We start from the raw sequence: 15,181 nt of genomic DNA, 5'->3' as shown, positions 1-15,181 counted from the left end.
TCTTTCAATGGGGCCCTAGCACAATATTGCACAGGGGCCCATAAATCCTGTCGGAGGCCCTGATAACATCTAAGACACCAGGTAAACGACTTACATTTAAAAAATTCACGCATGTTGTTCCTCATTTCATTTTATTCGGTAGGCAGTTGATAAACTCAAGTTTCAGAGTATAAATGAGATTAGATACACAATGAATGGATCCGCAAGCTATTACTATGTCTACTTTCAGTATGTCACGGACGACCATGTAAAAAGTTCGCGTGAAAAAGGACGTTAATCACAGCATTTGCATTGGATATCAAGGTTTATTTCTCTTGGTGGCCTTAAGTAGAAACTTTCACAGTTTCAGATCCAAGCGATATATCATTTTGAACTTCTTATCATTCATATCTCCGAAAGGGTTCCCCTTTTATGGAACAGAAGGGGAGTCCGATGACATTCATTGTTCTCTTATCAGTGGGAATAATGAGATCTATACAGAATAACACAATAAAGATAAGAAGATTAGATATTAGCGTTATATTATGCTAAATAGTAGCTTATATTAAACTTAACTAAGTTTATATATTAACAGATAATTAACAACAATATAGCTTAGCTATTTCTGAAGTTAAAACTATACACATCTACTTATCATTTCCAGCAATAACAAATGTTATTACAACTACACTATCTGCTGCTCTTGTACGCTCTTATCTCAAACTTAGAACAACTCGTTGAACTCATATCAAATGGCTTGTGCTTAGAATTTCCTTCAGTAAAAGTTAAACCTAGCTCAAGGTGATTGTTCTGATATTAACATTTATATAAACAAAGTTCGATGAGTTCTACTTATATGGACAATTTGACATATTTTCATATAGGCCTAATCCTTTTTATTAACTTATTTTCTCTCATATCAATGTTTATGGCTACATATCCACAAAGCTTAAAATATGTTTACTCTCAGTCTTTTTAAACTTAGATAACCATGGAGGAAAAATGTTTGATTATATGTAGCTCTTCCACCATGAAGTATCCACATAGCAGTTCCATACATACAGGCTCCTACAAAAGACCTTTCCGGTTTCGAACACATGTAATTTACGTTCCATGAATCTGAGGTGCATTAAAAAAGTACCAATGGAAAGAAAAACTCATAAAGTTTAGTTCCTTATCTTAAAGATGTTCAGTGTGTCCCCGTTTGGTATTCGGTACACATCAAGCCTATAGTCAAGTTCCACGTAGGTACGCGGATTTTCCGACTTGCAGTTTCTGAGGTTATGTCTGTTCACCTTACCAGAAAGATGAAAAGTGGCTTCGTCAGAAAACGCCACAGAACGAATAAATTCATCATCGTTTTCAATGAAAGTCTGCATACCTATATGCAGAAAATTTCTTCGTAGCACTTTGTCCTTTAGGGCTTGCAGCAACTGTAGTCGGTACGGATGAAATCGCAACCGCTTGCGAAGAATCTTGTCTTAAAATCAATGTATCATTTACGGATTATAGGCCCACTGGGCGGATCTGCACCACACTTTGTTCGGTAATGCCGTTGCATTTAATATCGGATTTGTTCACATGAAAATCTGTCCTCTATAGGCACCGTGCATGGGTCTCAAAATCGTGCTGGTGGCGCCGCGCAGTGTCTCAATTCCTAATTAACTACAGGCTCACAGTCTCGCAGTCATTCACAAGTCATGTGTGATATAGAAATTACATGCGGCTTTCTGCTGATAAAAGTTGTAATATTAGTAAGAATGGGTTCATTGATTCATAGTGTTCTGCCCAAGGGCAGGTCTTTCACTGCAAACCCAGCAATCTCCAGTCTTTAATTATTTTATAGACTCAGTGGAAAGTTCAGTACTGCTAGAGGAGTGTAAAAATGTAACTACAAAGTTCTTAATATCTGTGAAGTTGTTTGGCATTTAAATCAGATTTCAGACCAATGAGGGTGAACAGTCATATTACGAAAACATTCTTATACTTATATTTGATGTCATGACGTGTGTAATATTTGTGTGTATAATGTCTCTATAAATTACGTATTTTAATGTGATTTAATTCTAAAAGTAGTCTTAATTACACTTCCTGAATAATGGACGACTGCAAATTCTCTAAAACACAACACATAATGAACAATATCATCAACATACTACCTCTGATTGAGGTTCTGGCTGATAAGTACATCTCACTTGACGATATGTGTCAAAGGAAGAACAGTATTGTTTGTATGCATATGAAGTCTGACTAGTGTAATTTGTAGCTAGTCGGCGATATATGCAATGGAAGGGAAAAGGAACTGGCCACTCTGCCCCATGATATTCTGGTCTAGTTGCCTCATAGGTGGTGCCTTGTAGGTATCACTTGTGAGGTTCAGACTTCTCTTTGGACAGTTGAATAAACAAGATCAACATGCGGAAGCAGTTCAATTGATAGTTTGTGTAAAATGTTATACTGTATATTTTAAATCGCTGAATGCACCTTTCAACATTAATTCGAACACTGGCAATGCTGCAAGTAGTTTCGACTTCTTCAGCTGTTAATTTACCATCGTGCAGATACGGTGGAGTGACAACAATGATCCCTTTATCGGAGAGGTTTGTTATTATTCCGGGAAAACATGACTTCATCACCACCTTCTAATAAAGTCAATAATCCGCAATCACTTGTTATGAATGTGTCACTCGATCTGTCTCGGTAGCATTTAGATTTGAAGGCCACCATCTGATCCATATTGGGTGGCTGTTCCACTTCTGAACAATTAATTGTCACTCTACATTTTTCAATATTGCAGGCATTGTTTCCTGCATACTTTCTCTGCTAGGCCAAAACCCAAAATTATAGTAACCATTGTGGATGTTAACAACATTAAAGTGGCAGTAAAAATACATTATAATTATAATTGCACGATTAACTCCGATCTTCACCCTCATAGCAGAATACAACCCAGTTTTCATTTTAATTGGAAAATATGAGTAGACGATTTTCTTTACTAATCTTACTTTTGGACAGAATTTTTCGAAAGCTTTCGATGTGAAATTCACTAATAAAAATGGCAAAAATAATATGTATGGTCTACATCTTGGGGCATTTCGACTATCTATGGTAGCTATTTTTGGGTTAAATGATAGAATTATTGGAAATATTTCTTATTATGATTCTACGGATATGATTGTGTTTCAATTGGCAGCAATTTTAACATTATATTTGAAACCACAAATGTCACTCCCATTAAGTCTGGTAGTTGTCTCATATTTTATTGTAGAATAATTTCGGAAACCTTGCATTTCATTAAACATATCATCTGTTCCTGAACGCTTGTCGTAACATTTCTTATGTGACTTCAGTTCGGCATGTAATGGAATAGACACTTGAGTAATCAATTCACACAATTCAATTGTGAAAGAAAAAACAAAATCACTAAGAATAGTTTCATTTACTTCTACCTGTAAGGCTAGTTCATTTTTCGAAATAACACTTGTTGAGCATTCGCCTTCCATAAAACTTAAATTTTCATCTTTTCTTCTTCTTTATGCATCTCTTTCGTACCTTTCCGGAGCTAGTTGAGATGAGGCAGTCTTTTTCTTGTAATCTTTTATAAAAATACTGGGAACGGTTTGCTAGTTTTGGGGGTGTTCTGATCTCGTTCTCAATAAAATGAATACCGCAAATTCTTACTGCGGGTGTTGGTTTCCAAGGTGAACCATCAGCACTTGAAATCAAGAATTAAATATCGATATGAATACATTTAAAATAACTATATTATCATTTATTGTTGCTAATATTATACATAATACAGTATATATGTAAAGAACTCAGTAATTATGTACTTTTTGAAATTTAAATGATAAATTCCTGTCGTTGATAACTTAATGGTTATTTTTAAACATAATACTATATATATATTCTATTTTTTATATCAGGCCTAGTAGGCCTATATAATAACACTATGATTACAAGCAGTGTAGCCTTATTTACTTTCGTCTGCGTACTGCATGGATCCACAATTAGCGTCGTTGCGCTTCAGTTTTCTGTTTTGGGAATGAATAAAAACAATATCGGTTGGTGTGTTCCTATAAGCATTACTACACTCAAGAACACAGCAATTTGCATTACCTTTCCGCTTTTTAGGATCATCCATATTTCTAATCATTTAACCTGAGATGTTAAGTATATTCATACGCTTCAAGTACAACTCTATCGCTGCTGTCCCGCAGTTAGTAACAACAATCGCCACCAGAGGAGCTTGCACGGTGCCTATAGCAGCCATTTCGTCTCAACAATGAACAAATTTGTTTATATGCGCTATTATTAGGCAGTTTTACCAACTAGTAAAACAGTGTTGCCACAACTAAACCTTTTGAGTTTCTCGTTCCATTGGTTCTATTTTCATGCACCTCAGATTCATAGAACGTAAATTATATTTGTTCGAAACCGGAAAGGTCGTTTGTGGGAGCCCTATATGAAGCGCTACTTTGACAATAGAAATCAACAGTTTCGAAGTACTGTACAAACTTTTTGCAATAACAAGACTATGTATAAACCTAATGTGAGAGAATTTTGTTAGCAGGTCTGGTAGGTGATCTGTGAATAAAATGAAAACTACAAGTTTGTTGCATTGTGCTATGTTAGTAACGGCCCCTTCCTCGGATTTATTGTAATAATGTTTACTGTGAAATATTTGCGAGGCCAGCCTATGGCAAATGGGGAGGTGTCAATTACGTCCCCGTAAACATGTTGACGAAGAATTAATACTTCAGTTGTGTCCGGGGTTTTTTAAATATTTACTTCAGTTGCGTCCACAGCTACCTGCCGGTTTAGCATGTTAAGTTAATTTTTTAAAACTTAACTTCTTCCCTTACTATATATTTTACCAGTTTTGTGAAAAAAAAAGTCATATTTTTTATTTTCGTAAGAGGTCATTTAATATTGCAGAATCACTGTACATCACTAATTTTCTTACATACCTAAAAATCACTATGAAATGGACATACATTCATACCTGAATTATTATCCCGAGTTATCTCGTGCACCTTGATTCCAGCTCTGGTAGTTGTCCCACTTTGATTTTCTCCTGAACTATTTACCAACTTATGTTTTTTTTCATGGATTAATTTATGAGGTACAATACCAGTGCTGTTATCTAGGCGTTAAATGTTGCTTGTCGTGTGATAGACTCGAAAGCAGGTATTACGCACAGTGGCACATTGCATTCCGGACAGTAGTGTCTGCTCTCCTATATGAGAGCGTTTTGGGAAGAATAGTGTAGCAGTCACTGAATATTTGTACCAGTACATCTGTTCTTCAGGTTTCTGAATAATGTTCTGCAGTATCACTATGTTCAAAAGTACATGTATTTCAGAATCTGTAGTAGGCCGCCACGAATTATTTTTAGCATTCTGTGAACACTTGTTAGCATGCCGAATCGTCTCCTCGAATATAATGTTGATGAGGTCATTATTAAAGATTAATTTTAAAAATTGAGAATTATCGTTATCAGAAACAATCTTAAAATTTCAGGGAACTGGGACCTCGGAGGTGCAGAAGAAATGGTGCCAGATGTCTTCTATTCAAACCACTGTCGAAAAGACGCGACATCAACTGATCTGAATTTGTTTGTTGATCTATAACTTCGTCTTCTGATACCGATGTTTCATTTCCTAATCTTCTACAGGAATATATCCCTGATCAAAAGTTTTGGAATCACGAACTTGATCCATCTTTACAGAAAACAGCACAAAAAACACAAAACACAAACGAAACCGCCAAAACTAACTAGCATCTACTCACTACTGTGTGTTAATGATATATGAGCATAGAATTCCACTCGCAAGGAAGAAGTACAAAAAACACCACCAGATATAGCAATATCACTAACTTCTGTAGCGATCTAGTGAGGAAAGGGTTAATGAAAGAATGGAAACATATATATTCGGGATATAATCCTTAGCAACGAAAATGGGACTCAAACGAGTTAACTCGGGTTAATAAATTTTGACACAAGTTAGCAACCCGAGTTAACTCGGGTTAATCAGGGAAGTGGTTGATATAATCCAAGAACGCGTTCTGCAACAAGCCAAGACTAAACCAAGCACTGTATAGAACGCGTTCTGCGACGTCATGTACAATGTGTAAAGGTTAAATTGGAAACATATATATTCAAGAAAAGAGCTTACCACCAAAGTTTTCACTTTCCTCCAAAACCCAATAATGATGAACGTTTCAAAGTTGAGTATTCAAAACATGTAGGTACCAAAACGCAAAAACAAACTCGTACATGGGGTTTTCCTTAACTTTTTTTTAGCTAAAATTTCCCTTATTTTATGGAATGCTTGTGAGGAAAACCGCCAATTGTCAAAGCGACTGAGTGATAGAAAAGAGAATTTTGATTTCAAGCATTGTTTGTTGGAATAAAACAATCCGTTTTCATCTCTGACAGTGTTGGTGGTGTAAGACAGAATCTCGGACTTGTGAAAGAATACCGCTCAAACAATTCCGAAGTTGGACAGTATTTAAGATTGTTTTTTGGTTTGCCCTTTTTGAACCCTGCCGCCATCGAAGAGGCATTCACAGACGACAATGCCTTCTCAGTCACAAGACCTCCAAGTTGAACAGTTTATGGATGACATCTTTGAAACGTATATGCTCCTAACATATTCACGTAATCCGCTTAGACAAGAAGCTGATGTAACCCGTTCAATTCCAAACCCTCTCTGTTATCCTATAATTGTTTACTTTTAGAAGTTCAGGAACCTTTGCTTAACAAGTATAGGCCTATATTGGTTTTTCCTTGATTTAGGATATATATAACTGCTTGAAAATTAGGTTTTAAAAGTGACGTCTCGGCAGCCACACCTATGGTCATGTTTTTGGTTTTTTGCCTTTCCCCTAACTTGTGATTTTTCAACTTGTACAATTTTCTCAAACACTACTTAACATATACGAAGGAATTTATGGGAGGTTCAGAATTTTTAGACAAATATTATTATTCACTTAAATAAAAAATTGCATATAAAATTCTCATTAAATCAGATAACATAAATTAATATTTAAAAAATATGTCTAGATAGATTTGTCATCAATATTTATATATTAGTTATGGTGTACTACCACAACGTATGTATACGGGTTTCACCATAACTTTCTATTACATTTACTTACAGTTATTATGAAATCCCGACAGCCTGTTAAATTAATACATCTTCTACTATCCTTATTAACTTAACTCCAAACAGTCAATTTCTCCTTATTGACCTTAAACATTCACCATTTGTTCGTTCCTCACTTACGTTCCTTCAAGCATTCTAATCTTGCTAACATAAATGTATATAATATATTTCCGTCTTTCTACATCGCATCTAGCTCATTCTACTCTACAGGATATTATTCTGTATATATATATATATATATATAATGAATAACTTCCAAATCGTCGATGAAAGCAAGGATTAGAAAAACAGAGTAAGAATTTTAACAGATTCTGATTGGTAGGTTTTCTTTATAAAAGTGTACCTGTGTGAATAGATTTGTGTTCTGCAATGATATTATAGTATTTTGCATATCTTGAATTAATAAACAATTACAGGTATGATACTTGGTAATTACCCTACATATTTAACTTTAGACACCTCTAATAAGAGAATCCGGGTGAATGTGTAGTAAAATGTCCATTATCCTGGCTCAAAATCTATTGCAGATAGTTGATTTTAAAATTCTTATGTATTTTAACATAAAAAGCACTCAGAACACTTCCCAGTGCCCTTGAGGAGCGTAATGTTCTTCATTTAAATCGTTTTTCCATTAAGAATTTTGCAACACATCGCAGCAAGTGAACTCTGGATTATCGATTCTACTCGAGAGTTTTTAGATGGAGGCAGGGGGTTCCCGTCTTATCATGATATGAAGATAAGCTGATAAGTTATCTTCCATATAAACATACTGATATCACATTCACCTTCGTTTTATTTCACATAAAATTTCGCCGTTAGCAGCTGACGTGTTGACTCTGGGACCTACGTTGCTAGTAAGTAAATGTGCTGTGACAATCACATTTTATTGAATTTTTCTTTTTTGGTATTGATTGTAGGTTTCAAAAAGAATATTTTGCTATTCGATCGTATGTAAATGTCTTATTTGCTGTGAAAGTCAATCCAGTGTTACTTTATTATTATTATTATTATTATTATTATTATTATTATTATTATTATTATTATTATTATTATTATTATTATTATCATCATTATTTTAAAGTAAATGTGAAATATGTTTATTGTATTCAGGATCCTTGTGGTCACTCAAATTCTTTGAGCTGATGTCTATAATTTAGAATTTATATATATAGATACCCCACCCTATGATTTATTGTAGTTCGTCACCGGAAAGTCGCCTGTATAGTGCCAACTACAGGTCATGGAGATGGGAAAATATAACTATATATTACACACTACTATAATAGGCTATGTAATTATAAGTCTTAAAACACGGCATTAAAATAACAGTTTAAAAAATGATGTAAACCTTGTCTTCAATCGCTTGAATTTTCTCAAGGCACTTGGACGAATTTTACGAATATTTCCTAATGCGTGAATTTTCTCAGGATAATCACATTACATTAAGTCACATAAAAATACAGTACCGTATCTTAAATTAATTTTCAATCATAATTAGGCATATGTATTCTTGGAGAGAGATGCTTTCTACGATATTTTATCTTAGAATCAGCAGGGATGTTCGCGCTATATTGGAATTTTAGTATTTACTGTATTATTATTATTATTATTATTATTATTATTATTATTATTATTATTATTATATGAAAATTAGATCTCGGTGTTTGGGATCTAAAAATCGTGATTTTAGCCAACTAAAATAGACCGCAAAAACATTAATAGCTTTTAAATACTATTTTAAACATTACAAATATCATTTAGTCATTAAAACTATATACAGACATTATTTACTTACTTACAAAAGGTTTTTTAGAGAACCCGGAGGTTCATTGCCATCCTCACATAAGCCCACTATCAGGCCCTATCCAGAGAAAGATTAATCCAGTCCCTGGCATCATATCCTACTTCCATCAAATTAATTTTAATATTATCCACCCATCTACGTCTCGGTCTCCCCAAAGGTCTTTCTCCTTCAGGTCTCCCAACTAACAATCTATACATGATGAAAGAGTGATGGAACGGAGAAAAATTCTCTCCGGCGCCGGGATTTGAACCCGGGTTTTCAGCTCTACGTGCTGATGCTTTATCCACTAAGCCACGCCGGATACAATCCCGACGCCGTTTAGAATCGTCTCAGATTAAGCTCCATCTCTTGGGTTCCCTCTGGTGGCCGCCCTCTACACTACGTCATAGATGTCTATGAACGCAGGACCGAAGTCCATACATGTGTTGAGGTGCACTCAGATGAGTGACTGATTGGCCGGGATCCGACGGTATGGGCGCCGTCTTAAATCACAAAGTGATTACGCATATCATATATATTTTGATGTACCGAAGTACATATGATATTTCCATCACTCTTTCATCATGTGATGACGCAGAATATCTGCATGGAAATATCATATGTACTTCGGTACATCAAAATATATATGATATGCGTAATCACTTTGTGATTTAAGACGGCGCCCATACCGTCGGATCCCGGCCAATCAGTCACTCATCTGAGTGCACCTCAACACATGTATGGACTTCGGTCCTGCGTTCTTAGACATCTATGACGTAGTGTAGAGGGCGGCCACCAGAGGGAACCCAAGAGATGGAGCTTAATCTGAGACGATTCTAAACGGCGTCGGGATTGTATCCGGCGTGGCTTAGTGGATAAAGCATCAGCACGTAGAGCTGAAAACCCGGGTTCAAATCCCGGCGCCGGAGAGAATTTTTCTCCGTTCCATCACTCTTTCATCATGTGATGACGCAGAATATCTGCATGGAAATATATGTACTTCGGTACATCAAAAAAATATATATAACAATCTATACGGTACGCATTATTGGATTCACCCATACGTGCTACATGCCCTGTCCATCTCAAACGTTTAGATTTAATATTCCTATTTATTTCAGGTAACGAATACAATGTATGCAGTTCTGCATACATTCTCCTGTACTGTAACTTTATCCCTCTTAGAACCAATTTACAGCCGTAGAGAACAACCGGTGATATAACTGTTTTATAAATTCTAACTTTCAGTTTTTTAAACCACACTAGATGACAAACGCTTCTCAACCGATATATATATATATATATATATATATATATATATATATATATATATATATATATACAACTGAATTATTAAGTATATATATATATATATATATATATATATATATATACAACTGAATTATTAAGAACATGAAGAGCATAAATTCAAGAAACATTATTAATTAAATTAATTGCTTTCTAAACCTTTGTTTGCTGCTTCTAAAATGACAGTTGTTTAAATTTTTCAATTATTCTCTTGCCTCTTAATAATTGTTATTGCAATAGATACTACATTCTCTAAATTTTTAGTACAAACTTAGTCGTTCTCTGAAAAAATTAATCTGGAATGATGGAAAAGTTATCAGAACAAACACTTAAGTGATGAATAGAAACCTAAATTTAGTTACATTTGACATGCTTATTTCATGTATTAGTCACAGGCATATATCCTGTCCATTCATAGCATCTGATACTCTAAATAAAATTTAAGAGTGTGATTCAAAAACTCGCTCAGTTCATTTGACAATTTTGTGATATATATATATATATATATATATATATATATATATATATATATATATATATATGGTTGTACTCGTATTATTGTGTATGCCACTTCAAAATCGCTCAGTCCTTAGACTGGTAGATACAGAAACTAGACCAGTCCTTTCATAAAATTGGACTTAACGTGTTTTGGGTACACTCTTCAATTGCAAAGCCAAATTTTTTTTTTTTTTTCAGCACACTATTCCATGTATCTTCACTTTTCTGCTAACTATTCCTCTTACACTTTTCGTTTTCGCTTCCTAATTAGAAAAAGAATTGTTCTGGAAAAGATTTCCCATTTGGTTCAAGTTGATTAGGAACGGAGACGGAAAGGAAAAATTAGAATGGATGTAAAACAATCCCTGTGATAAAGTTGTTTCACAATTGTGACATGCTGCACTATCTGATGACAAATCATTCAACCATACTACCCAACATATAAGTTTGTTTATCAGAATTCCGAATGTATGTGACCATGTCAGTGAGTCTACTAAGATATTAAATTGTATTTTATATTTTAACACTTTTTTCTATTAACTTATAGTTAGTAATGAGGCGTTCTGGAAGTGATTGCGTTAAGTGTTAGAAAGCTAAAGAACGAGAAAAAATATTAAGAAAAACTTCGAAATTCAGAAATTAACTTAAGTGGACAGTGTACTATGTTTTGGACAGTTCTGAAATTGCGAAGGATTGTGAAAACCTTGCAAGTTTTTATGATGGAGATCTTGTTTCTTCGAAACCCATATCTGAGTGTCACTACCTTGCTGCATTTGTGAAAATGAATATGAAGTCTTTGAAAGAATATGTTGCAGATGATCACGATTATAAATGCCTTAATATTCATAACCTGTACACAATAACATGAAACAAGATCATATTTTCTCAGCATTCCCCAATATGGAAATCTCTGTGAGAATTTATTGACCTTGTTTGTAACCAGTGCATCTTGAGGACGTTCATTTTCCAAGCTGAATTAACAAAAGATGAATAATTAAGAAATCGCATGGCGAAAACACGATTATTTTATTTTTTTATTTTTTTATAGGTCTATAATTCACGAGTTTGAAATCGCAAAGTGCCGGAAGGTTCCTCCCTAGAGACTAGTATAGGCCTAATATTATGTAAGGGAAGAGTTGTGTAACTGTTAGTGAATTTCGTCCCTGTCTTCAAAATCAAAGAGGCGAGTTTTATTATTATTATTATTATTATTATTATTATTATTATTATTATCATCATCATTATCATTATTATTACTTTCGCTGGGGACCCATACCAACTTTAATTCCTCCCTCATTACTACTACTGTTACTACTACTACTACTACTACTACTACTACTACTACCACCACCACTACCACTACCAATATCACAACCACTACAACTACCACTACTACTGTCACTGCTACTACTATACTACTACTACTACTACCACCACTACCACTACCACTACTACTGTCACTGTTACTACTACTACTACCACTACTACTGTCACTGCTACTGCTGCTACTACTATACTACTACTACTACCACCACCACTACCACTACCATTATCACTACTACTGTCACTGCTACTACTATACTACTACCACTACCACTACCACTACTACTGTCACTGTTACTACTACTACTACCACTACTACTGTCACTGCTACTGCTGCTACTACTATACTACTACTACTACCACCACCACTACCACTACCATTATCACTACTACTGTCACTGCTACTACTATACTACTACCACTACCACTACCACTACTACTGTCACTGTTACTACTACTACTACCACTACTACTGTCACTGCTACTGCTGCTACTACTATACTACTACTACTACTACCACCACCACTACCACTACCATTATCACTACTACTGTCACTGCTACTACTATACTACTACCACTACCACTACCACTACTACTGTCACTGTTACTACTACTACTGCTACTACTACTACCACTACCACTACCACTACCACTACTAATGTCGCTGCTATTACTACTACTACCACTACCACTACTACTGTCACTGCTACTACTACTACTACTACTACCACTACCACTACCACTACTACTGTCACTGCTACTACTACTACTGCTACTACCACTACTACTACCACTACTACTGTCACTGCTACTACTACTACTACTACCACTACTACTGTCACTGTTACTACTACTACTACTACCACTACTACTGTCACTGCTACTACTACTACTGCTACTACCACTACCACTACCACTACTACTGTCACTGCTACTACTACTGCTACTACCACTACTACCACTACCACTACCACTACTACTGTCACTGCTACTACTACTACTACTACCACTACCACTACTACTGTCACTGCTACTACTACTACCACTACCATTACCACTACTACTGCCACTGCTACTACTACTACTGCTACTACCTCTACTACCACTACCACTACTACCACTACCACTACCACTACTACTGTCACTGCTGCTACTACCACTACCACTACTACTGTCACTGCTACTACTACTACTACTACCACTACTACCACTACCACTACTACTGTCACTGCTACTACTACTGCTACTACCACTACTACTGTCACTGTTACTACTACTACTACTACCACTACCACTACTACTGTCACTGCTACTACTACTACCACTACCATTACCACTACTACTGCCACTGCTACTACTATTACTGCTACTACCACTACTACCACTACCACTACTACCACTACCACTACCACTACTACTGTCACTGCTGCTACTACCACTACCACTACTACTGTCACTGCTACTACTACTACTACCACTACTACCACTACCACTACTACTGTCACTGCTACTACTGCTGCTACTACCACTACTACCACTATCACTACCACTACTACTGTCACTGCTACTACTGCTGCTACCACTACTACCACTACCATTACCACTACTACTGTCACTGCTACTGCTGCTGCTGCTACTACTATACTACTACTACTACCACTACTACTGTCACTACTGCTGCTACTACTACCACTACTACTACTTCTACTACTACCACTACCACTACCACTACTACTGTCACTGCTACTGCTACTGCTACTGCTACTGCTATTACTACTACTACTGCTATTACTATTGCTACTGCTTAATCCGCACAATATGAATTGTTCATTTTTGAGATTTTGAATATTTCCTCTTGTTTGCAATCCATATAAGATACTTTATTTCTTATTTGGCTGTATGTAAATGTAGTTTCATTTTTGTTTTTAGATCTTGTATGATTGTTCAGAAGAAAAGAGATATGCATTATTTTGAAATATCAAGTAAAAAGAATATGTGTCAGATTCATATGTAATCCTTGGAATTTTGTGTTGTTTTTATATTTTCAAACATTGTAATTATATTTTATACTATTTCGCAAGTGTTTATAAAGCCTATGTATTGTTTTCCATACCTCTGTGGATAGACGAACGTCATAATAAAATAAACTAACTATAATCTCTTTGCCTTCACAGTCCAACCTAATCGTTCAAAAAATGTTACTGCTAAGGAGATAATAAATTCTAGGCCTATTACTCGGAATTTATTTCATTTGAGGAAAAAACTCTAAATTTCGGGTCATGTAGTCAGTTTCGTTCAGTTTCTTTCAAAAATACTCCCTGAATATACCCAGATACAATGATTTGTGGAAATTACAGATTATTGAATAAAGTTAGTCTTAATGTCTTCTTACAAATAGCCTGAAAATCATTTGATTCAGAGTTTAGGAAGAAAGTTTACAATCTTCTTTTATTGCCACTGAATTCAGGTAGGAATTCTTTGAAAAGCAACTTTCTCTGGATGGCTCATTAAGAATGACATTCTTGTAAATGTTGCAAAATTAGCAGATAAACCAATAAACTAAGTAAATATAATAATAAAGATCGACATATAAACAAATAAAGATAGGCCTAATTTACATATATTCTGATTTTATAATAAATAGATGATTTTATGAAAGTGACATATATGGCTTCTAAACTCGAGCGCCCCAGACCTTAATTGAACTTTGTATGTGGAAGTTCATCTACGGCTCCTGGTACTCAAATGTTCGTCCTGATGATATACTTACTGGTACTGTACTCATACTGTCAGCTGTAATAGTTCAGACAAACTTTCAAACACAAAGTACAGTAGCGGCAAAGAAAAACCGGACCGACCCTTGTAGCTGATTTCAGAGCCTTGTTCAATCAAGAGCACGATAGACTGGTAACTAAGACTTTCGTGGTTCGAATCCTGCCTGGGAAGGAAACTTTTTTTTTTTTTTTGTTCATTATTCAAATTTATTCCTAATACTTTTCGATTGCTGGTAAAATTCATGTTCTGGGAATAAAAAGTTAAATAAGTAGTATAATATCGCTGCAGTCGAAAAGTATTGGGAATAAATTTGAATAAGGAACAAAAAAAATTTTCCTTCCC

At 35.2% G+C, this 15,181-nt stretch overlaps 2 long non-coding RNA genes across 3 annotated transcripts in view; one reads left to right on the top strand and one right to left on the bottom strand.

The window, feature by feature from the left end:
* LOC138698240 (uncharacterized) overlaps positions 1–15,181 on the bottom strand; it is a 57,203-nt gene that overhangs the window by 31,445 nt on the left and 10,577 nt on the right. The gene's annotated exons all lie outside the window — the stretch shown is intronic.
* Positions 7,928–15,181, top strand: part of LOC138698239 (uncharacterized) — a 54,001-nt gene continuing 46,747 nt past the window's right edge. For both annotated transcript variants that reach the window (XR_011331785.1, XR_011331784.1), the window contains exon 1: positions 7,928–8,005. This is a non-coding gene — a long non-coding RNA (uncharacterized lncRNA). The remainder of the gene's footprint in view (positions 8,006–15,181) is intronic.

Source organism: Periplaneta americana, chromosome 4, assembly GCF_040183065.1.
Source record: "Periplaneta americana isolate PAMFEO1 chromosome 4, P.americana_PAMFEO1_priV1, whole genome shotgun sequence".
In the NCBI taxonomy this organism is placed as follows: domain Eukaryota; kingdom Metazoa; phylum Arthropoda; class Insecta; order Blattodea; family Blattidae; genus Periplaneta; species Periplaneta americana.
This window is presented reverse-complemented; position numbering and strand designations above follow the sequence as displayed.